Source organism: Rhipicephalus sanguineus, chromosome 7 (genome assembly GCF_013339695.2).
Source record: "Rhipicephalus sanguineus isolate Rsan-2018 chromosome 7, BIME_Rsan_1.4, whole genome shotgun sequence".
NCBI lineage: Eukaryota > Metazoa > Arthropoda > Arachnida > Ixodida > Ixodidae > Rhipicephalus > Rhipicephalus sanguineus.
In genome coordinates this window covers 168,520,129-168,528,067 of record NC_051182.1, presented here as the reverse complement: position 1 = coordinate 168,528,067, position 7,939 = coordinate 168,520,129, and the positions used below count along the sequence as shown (strand labels likewise).

The window sequence follows — 7,939 nt, the reverse complement described above, 5'->3', positions numbered from 1 at the left end:
TGAGCTTCATGTGTGAAGGCAATGATGCACCTCATGCCAGTGGTGTAACAGCGCTTGACCACACTGTCAAGAAAAGCAGACCTTTGATGCAGTTCCACACATCAGATGTCAAGAACGCCGAATAGCAAAGTGGATGTACTTAAGAGGTACTTGATGAACTGAATTGCTCAAAGGAACAGCAATGCAATGTCTCACCATCACGAACATACTATGACTCGCACTACATTAGTGATTATCTCGTGAAGCTCATCAGCGAGTATGGGTGTGTTGCCTGACTGCTTTCAACTACCGTAGAAAATAATGTCTTGTTTACATTTGCGAAATACTAAGACAGGAGTGGCCTTCGGTACCTGAACCCTAGCATTCTGGTTTCGTGTACTCCTAAACAATATTGTAAATTTTTCACGCCATAGTATTTAGATGCACGTGATGCAGAAAATGCGATATCGGTGTCAGCAGTGCTGTCCATTAGCGAAAAAAAATCACAGCATATCCAAGGAGTGAATGATAATGAGTGGGCGAAGCTGCGGAGGTTCATCGGTAAACCGTGAATCTTCTGTGAATTCTGCCCAGTACATCATCACCGACGTGAGATCGGGCGCGTTTATACTAAAGGTTCGATGAGAGTTATGGCGACTGGCAGCTCACTTTAATTTTACATGTACGCTGTGAATTTTCATTGTTTAATTACGCACAGGAGAAATCGCACACTCGCACTACCTTGGAGGTCAAAATCCAGTGCCTATATATACGGGTGGTCAGTGAACGGCTCGCTGCCGCGACGCTGCCTCCGTCGGCGCCGCGAGGCAAGATAGGGGGGAGGGGGACCGTAGGAGAGGAGAGGGCGATACATATCACGTACTGTCACAGCGCATTGTCTTTAGGGGGGCGATCGGAGATCTCTGTTCGTTCGCGTTCGTTCTGCGGTGCCTACGTCACAAAAGTGAGAGGAGGCGCAGCTCTCCCGCCTAGAACCGCCGAGAGGAAGAGGACAGCCAATCGTGAAGCGGAAAGCTTTCCGGAAGTAGACGCGCATCCTGTGACGTCGGCACGGGGACCGTGAAGCGTTTCTCGCCTTTTAATAAATATAATTACTTTACAGGATATTATTGTTTTTGCTTCTCAAGCTCAAACGCTCTTTCAAACAGCAACAGCTTTGAGTAATGATATTTAATAATGTTAGTTTTTTTTTTTTTTGACGTCGTCGCTAGATGGTGTCGCGCACGCGAAAAAAAAAAGAGAAAAGTAGCGGCTGACGCCGTTTCAAAATGTCGTCCCATCGCAACGTCTGCGTTGGTTCTCGGGTGTCGGATCGTCAAAAGGAGCTTCTGCTGGCTTTTGTGAAAGAGCACCCACAGATCGCGACGCTGTCGTGCCCGCTGGAGCCGTCGTTCACAAGGGAGGACCGGGACGACCTGTGGCAGGAGCTAGTAGCGCCTTTGAACGAAGAATTCCCTGCGCGTAACACCAGAGCCCAGTGGCAGGCCCAATGGAGGAATGAGCGCTACTATTCGCAGCAGGGTCTTGCCAAACTCCGAGGGCAGCAGAGGTGAGTGCGAGCACAATTGTATTGTGGTCGGTCATCTTACACGTCCCGCTTGTGCTTTACAGCGGCACCTGAGGCGGCCAGATTTCGCATTACCGCGGCCGTGTCGTGCTCGACAGAGACGAGTGTGCGAGGCCCAGAGTTCGGGTGGTCTGAATCGGTAAGCACTGGCTTAGAATATCATTGTTACTTGTATGCTGCGAACAAGTGGGCTCATTTGCTTCGAGCCATTACGCGCTGTTAGTTTTACTTTTTCAAACAATATCGAGTGGATCACCCGGCCGCCGCGTTAGCTGAGGTGCTAACACGTTGCACCGCCCAGAACAGAATGCGAAACAGCCACATTTGCGGTGATGACGAAAGAACAGCCGCGAACTATATTTCGAAGCTCATTAGAGCACCCTACGTGTTACAAACCATTTCTCAGACCCTCGAGTCGAGTGAGGTGCGTAGCCAGTAGGCTTGCCCCCCCCCCCCTCCACCCCTCTCTCCGAAGTCGGTGTGTCATAGCATGCCGCTGTTGAAACATTCTAAAAAAACATTGCTATTGTCCACTTCCACTCCATACTTCTTATTGCACTCAGTGTGTCAATCAAGAAACTTCTTACTATAACAGGTGAGCCCTGCTCCAGCTGCTGATGGTGTGGCTGAAGAGGATGTGGCCCAGGATCTTCCCCGTGCCCCAACACGTAAGTTTCACTGATGTTTTTGATTAACTGTAGATGGTGTTACATGCTCACAGGTGATGCTCATGCGTGCAGGCATATGTTTGTGAAGAGATGACATCTGTGGGCATAAAGACAAAAAGCTGCACAAAAAAAAAATTGGCAAACGGTTGCAGGAGCTAGTTGTATGCATAACTGCCAGATGAAATAAACAGGTGTCCTGCCTTGCAGTTATGGTTAAATGTAGCAAAAAAGTTGCATTGGAAAAATGTTCAACATCTTGAAATGTTTCCCTATTTTGTCAATTGCTTCAAAAGTGAAACTGAAAATGTGCTATTGCTAAATATACTGTTCAAAAAGCAAGCTCGTTATATAACTTCTTCACATAGCCATCATACACAAATGCACATGTTTGCACCTGTGTTACACCTGCTTGCTGTATGTTTTGCATACTGCAGCAGCTAAGGTTTTGGAAGGAGATTGTGTCAGTCATCGCGTAAAGCCGGGCAAACGATTGTGTAGCCCTGAGAAGGGCTGTTTGGTTGCTTCTCATGCAGAGGTGGTTAGAGGTGTGAGATGCGTTTGATGAGATGAGCGAAAATGAATTCTGGCACCGCTTTGTTCTGTCCAAACGAAGTGCGTTGGTTGTGCGGTGAACCAAGCACCATTCATGGATGCCGTTGGGTCAGTGGATGTTCAACACAGAGGAAATTGTTGCACACACTGAAACTCTTCACGAACAGAAGCTTCCAGCGAAGAGTCGGTAGCAGGAAATTTATAGATGATAATGGCAACACATTTCTTGGCTTCCAGCTCATGCCGCAGCTGCGAGATGGGGGCAACCGGCAGGCCGAGGCACTGGAATTACCAGCCGCAAACACCAGGCGGCAGGGCCAGGCATCATTGGAAAGCTGCGCCAGGTTCAACTTCTCGGTGACGTGGTCCACGAATTGCAAGGCGTTGGTACCCTCGCCCGGGCCCTCATTGCAGCGGCAGCCACCTGCACAGTGATTTGTAAAGACTAGTTGTACATACATGTAGATTTATTTTTGTTCACATCACTAGCTATGATACGCTTGCTTGCTTCAATGGTGCCCTGCAATTTTTTCTCAGTTAATTTTCTTTTTCTGCATATCAGAAGCATTGATGTGCTGTTTCATTGTACATGCATTCAGCAGCCATGCATTCAGCAATTTTGTAGTATATGCACATAGTGCACTGTAGTGTATCTTTAAGTTTATAGTGTATACGTGTAGAATATTGTGGCACACTGTACGTTTTCTATCGATTTTTACACATCCTAGAAAAAAAGAAATGTCTTTGTGAACGGTCTAGGTTGCACAACAATTTTGAAATATTGCAAGACCAAAAAATAGTTGACGAATACGTGTTCTGTTGCTTAGAAGTGTTTAGACAATAGGATTGGGTACAAACAGAAATCAATAATAGAGGAAGACATATCAGCAACCAACAACTTGCATTTTTTTAGCGAGTTCGATTAATACCGGTTCGACTGTGCCTTGTTTTCATGTAATACAATGACTTTCGTGCTGCGAGACGCGTGTGTTGCTGCAGAGGAGCAGCAGGCACTTTGTAGTAACTCCATTTGTATATTATAAAAGGAAGCTACTCTTATATTCTTTTCCTTGGCATTAAATTTAAGGGATATTTATTTATTTCGCTTTTTATGTGCATTGCTCGTGATACTTGTAATAAAATTTCACTTCTGACACCACCCATGTTGTTCACTTCATTTACAGGCACCATTCTTGTTGCACTAAAGCTACCGCATGTTGCTGTCCTGATTCAAACAGCCTTTTCAGGTTACCACTTTGGCTGCGAATGGCACCATGTGCCATTCACAGTTGAGCTAGCTCACGTGTGCTTTGTGTGAAGCGCCATATTTTACAACCTGGTCGAAGTATTTCATCAGCATGGCGTTGTGTGGCAAGGGGGCATAGGTCGGCAAACTCATGAGCCGACTCACTCAGATTCAGATCGAGCTGTGAGTCCGGGTGAGTAATACATTGGTGAGTTCGATTCCGGGTGAAAACATTTTAGTGAGCCTGAGTCCGAGTGAATCCGCTTGAGGAAAATTTTGGTGAGTCTGAGTGAGCTCCAAGAGCAAAATATATTTCACGAGTGAGTCAGGGTGAGCTTCACATTTTTTGCCAACCTATTCAAGGGGGTTATTCATTGATAGGAGAATGCTGTTTCGTTGATATGTGCAGCAAACATTTGAAGTGTAGTAAAAAAAAACAGCCTTTTGTTTATGCCAGTGACAAACACAATGAACAAAGACAAACACGCACCACACAATGCTGCCGAGGTCGTTGCAGGCGGCGGCGTACTCTGCGCAGATGCTCAAGCATGCAGGCCCGGTGGTTCTCGAAGCAGGTTCACTACACGGTTGCGCTGCTGCTGGCTCCCGTTGTGGTGGTGGTGGTGGTAGCTCAGCTGCTACTGGCAGCAGCTCAGCATCGTCTGTGTCGTCATCGTCCCCTTCGAGAACAGGCTTATGTGCCGCCAACGCAATGTCGTGCAGAGCTGCACAAGCTTACAGCGTTGCACCACTCCACAACATTGCGCATGGCGGTGTGGGCCTTGTTGTAGTGGTTATCAGGGGTGCCACGAGCTGGGCGTCCGGGCACTGGTGTCAGGAGTCACGGTTCTAACGTATAGCTGGAGTCTCCTGCACGAGGGCGGCATGACAGCTGTAGTGATAACGTCTTGAATGGGGCAAGCATTGACAGCACTTACCAAGCAAGCCGAAGTTTTGCTTCCAGGTGCTGACGGAGAGGGCTCCCCCGCCATACCCACGAGTCATGACATGACCCCAGGAAACATGGACTGACATCCAGAGGTCGGCATCACATGTCTGCAGAATTCAATTCAGTCAAAATTGTACCCATAAATGACCTTGGGTACAATGTTGCGTATTATGTTAATGTAACTACATCTGTCTGCACTGTTACTGACTGTTGAAACATAGTTATGAACAAATCATTGACAGGGTAGGACTTGTACCATAAGTTCTAACACGAGGACAATGCAGTGTCAAAGGGTAGTCTGCATGTTTACTGCTTGGAACAACCCATCTTCCAGCCACCAAAGCCTTTTAACCAAATTACTGCTGTATGTTTAAGGCAATGTATCACAAAATATCTACAACACGAAAAACTTCGACTGAAAAAAGGGTTATGAAACAATGCGTATTTAATGTATGTACATGCTCGGGCGCGTTCCGAGGGACCGAAGTAAAGTTTATTCATCCATCTATGGAATGATCCATGTAACGTCCATCACGACAATGAACAATAAGGGCATACTACGGCACATTCTGGGAGCGCTAATCTCAACCAATACAAATCGAGAATCAAGCTTCGGGTACACATGGCGAACGAGCAACGGTAATATTATGCACTGTGCAGGCCGCTGAACCAAAGTGTACTCCGCGTCACATGATTTCATCGCTTATCATAAGCGAAGTGCCCTGAAACGATCCAATTCCCGTTCTGGATAGATCGAAAATACCGCTCCCACTATACTCAGTTGCAACAGCCTCAGTAAAGCGGAAAGTTTAAGCGATATAAATGAAACAATTCGCTACGCATACAATGCATGGATAATACTCACGATCATGGTGTTGAATGCGTAGAGTCCCTTCCCCGACATGTAATGCGTCGCGTCCTCGAAGCTCAGGCCATGGGGCTTCTGGATTGCGGTGAGCGTACCATCCACGCGCCCGACCACAACGGGAATCCGCCCGAGCCGCGCGAACGCCGCCTTTGTTCGCTCTTCGCGTCTGTGGTCTCCGGAAAAGGTCACCCACCGTTTTTGCCCGCCAACGACAGTAATGGCGTGTGCCACCTCGTGGATGGTTTCGCTGACGGACGACTGCGACAGGCCGATGAATTCCTCGCTGCCGACAGCTCGCTGGAAGCATCCGCTGGCAAAAAATCTCAGCGCAGACAACACCTTCCGCTCTGTTTAAATCCCACTGGTTCGTTGGCACCCGATGACGGGGTCGAGTTCGTCGCACAACCAACGTACAGCACGTTTCGAGAAACGAAAGCGACGCCGGAATTCACACTCGCTCATCTCTTCAAACGCATTTCGCACCTCCTACCATTCTGCATCTGCTTCGAGAAACGCCAACGTAGCAAGGAAGCACCGTTGCAAGCGCCATTTTCTCAAAATCAGCTGTTGCGGCAGCCGCAACCGCCGCATCACTCGAAATACATGCCGTGCGACGCCATTGTTCGCTCGAGAGAACGCGAGCGAACGGGCTCGCTCTCCGTTCACTTTTAGCAGACGACATGCTCGTTATGACGCGGCATGACGTCACCAAAAAAGAAAACATCAAGGAAAAAAAAGAAATGGCCACGCCCCTTAGAGTGGCGTGAGTTGTCCGGCTTCAGCCAATCGCGTGCGACCATCAGAACGAACGCGAACGAACGGCGCAGAACAGAGATCTCCGATCGCCCCCTAGGGAGCCTACATGACCGGCCGTTTTTAGGGTGTAGACATCTTAATAAGTGCCTTAGAAAAACACAGCCAAAACCAGAGGGCAATGGGGCACGCTGTTGCCAGCTTCCACCAAATTCAGCATAGTTTTCTGTGCGCCGCCATATTGGGGCCAGTCGCCGCTCCCTCCAGCTACGCGAAGCACCCTTGCTCTCCACAAGGGTTCCCATGAAAGGGTTTACTCGTGATCTGCACGGTTAGCAGTGACTTGCCGTGCATTCAAAGGCCCTTTTCCACGCGAAAGCCTTATTAAGGCGAAAGCCTTAGATGCACCCAACGCGAAATTTAACCGTCGTTGGCGTCCAGCGTCGGCGTCAGCACGAGTGACACATCAATTAGCAATACCATGGTGTATGACACCAAAGTATGACGTCATCATGTGAATCACTATGACGTAACACGTACGATGATATCGCCACACACTGTCGGCGGCGGTGTCAACAAAAATGATTCAAGAAAACGGAATAAAGGTAGGCCAGAGGTCACGTGCTGGATAGGCGAATGCATGCGAGCCGATGGCGCATCGAAAGTCGCATCTGAATGTCAATCGATGTCATCAAGGAGCCGACCGTGTGACGTCATCATGAAGTCAGGGAGCTCCGAAATTTGTGACGTGATCATAACGTTTCATGATGAGTTCATCACGTGACCTCACATGATGACGTCATCACACGCCATCGTCGCTTGGTGAAACTTGTGCCCATCTCGGAGGCAATGCTTAACAACGAGAGTTGAAAATAAAAAGTTACAAACCTATGATCGCGGAGGCAATGCAAAAGCACGTTAGGTGCAGAAAGCTTCCGGGGTAAGGATCAATATAATCGAGCGAACTGAGAAGGCTTTCTGCTTCTTGTCATCTTAGGCAAATGCATAAGGGGCCCTATGGCGACATAATACTGAGGTTATGCTGACACGAACTCACGCAAGGGAGGCAACAACTCAGACTAGCGAGCGCGTCTCCGTACGGATGCGCGGACGCGTCCCGTTTGTAGGCTTCCTACTCGCAATACGTGGACGCAGCAACGACAACTTCGGTTATCTCCGCATTCGCGAACACCATGAAACACATAAACGTGTGCTGCAGCAAAAAACAGTGAACGAAATACGCAGTATTCACAGAGCAAATACGAGACGCACTCTTCCAGCCGTCTCGCTTCACTTGAGCTAGCCAGAGTTGATGTCGGCCAGAGCTCGCTGGGAA

At 48.3% G+C, this 7,939-nt stretch overlaps 2 long non-coding RNA genes across 2 annotated transcripts; one reads left to right on the top strand and one right to left on the bottom strand.

Moving 5' to 3' along the window:
• Positions 1 to 1,581: 1,581 nt before the first annotated feature.
• On the top strand, positions 1,582 to 3,149 carry LOC125759401 (uncharacterized). The gene is made up of 3 exons (XR_007417058.1): positions 1,582 to 1,706; positions 2,163 to 2,235; positions 3,025 to 3,149. It is a non-coding gene; the product is annotated as an uncharacterized LOC125759401 (long non-coding RNA).
• Positions 3,150 to 4,690: 1,541 nt separating this feature from the next.
• Positions 4,691 to 5,897, bottom strand: LOC125759402 (uncharacterized). The gene is made up of 3 exons (XR_007417059.1): positions 5,848 to 5,897; positions 4,972 to 5,089; positions 4,691 to 4,903 (listed from the first exon to the last, which is right to left on the bottom strand). It is a non-coding gene; the product is annotated as an uncharacterized LOC125759402 (long non-coding RNA).
• Between the last annotated feature and the right edge of the window lie 2,042 nt (positions 5,898 to 7,939).